General features: G+C 64.3%; 1 protein-coding gene across 2 annotated transcripts in view; it reads right to left on the bottom strand.

Annotated features, from left to right (window-relative positions):
- The window catches only part of ZFPM2 (zinc finger protein, FOG family member 2), a 305,906-nt gene extending 305,642 nt beyond the window's left edge, over positions 1-264 (bottom strand). For both annotated transcript variants that reach the window (XM_048286793.1, XM_048286794.1), the window contains exon 1: positions 1-264. This exon is cut by the window's left edge and continues 72 nt beyond it. The gene's annotated coding sequence lies outside the window, so the exon portion shown is untranslated.
- Between the last annotated feature and the right edge of the window lie 212 nt (positions 265-476).

The following is a 476-nucleotide window of genomic DNA, read 5'->3' as shown; positions in this document are numbered from 1 at the left end:
GTACAGGAGTGGAGCTGGGAGGGGACGGGGGTGGAGGGAGGGTGACAGATCAACAGACGGGATTCATAGAGAAGCCGGTGGCCGCCTTGAGATGCAAAGTCAAATGACAGAAAAACAAGGAGAAGGGTAAGAGTGTGTGCGCGCGTGACGGAGGAAGAGGGGAAGAGAAACGGAGATCGGGGTGGGTGAGACGGAAAGCGAGAATGAGGGGAGAGAGAAGCAGAAAGAACCGAGGGAGGGAGCAGGGGAAGGAGCGAGGGAGGGAGGGAGGGAGAGAGAGAGGAGGAAGGAAGAGAGGGAGGGAGGGAGGGAGGGAGGGAGAGAGGGAGGGGAGAGCTTGGCTCCTCGCTCTCTCTCTCCCTCTCCCGCCCGCTCTCTGCCGTTGCCGCACCACCTCCGCCGCCCGCGCCGCGCTCCGCTCCGACTGACAGGCGGCAGGAGGTGCCGGCGAGGGAGGGGGCGAGGGAGGGGCTTTC

This window comes from Corvus hawaiiensis, chromosome 26 (genome assembly GCF_020740725.1).
Source record: "Corvus hawaiiensis isolate bCorHaw1 chromosome 26, bCorHaw1.pri.cur, whole genome shotgun sequence".
Lineage (NCBI taxonomy): Eukaryota > Metazoa > Chordata > Aves > Passeriformes > Corvidae > Corvus > Corvus hawaiiensis.
The sequence above is the reverse complement of the archived record's forward strand: the minus strand, read 5'-3'. Positions and strand labels throughout refer to the sequence as shown.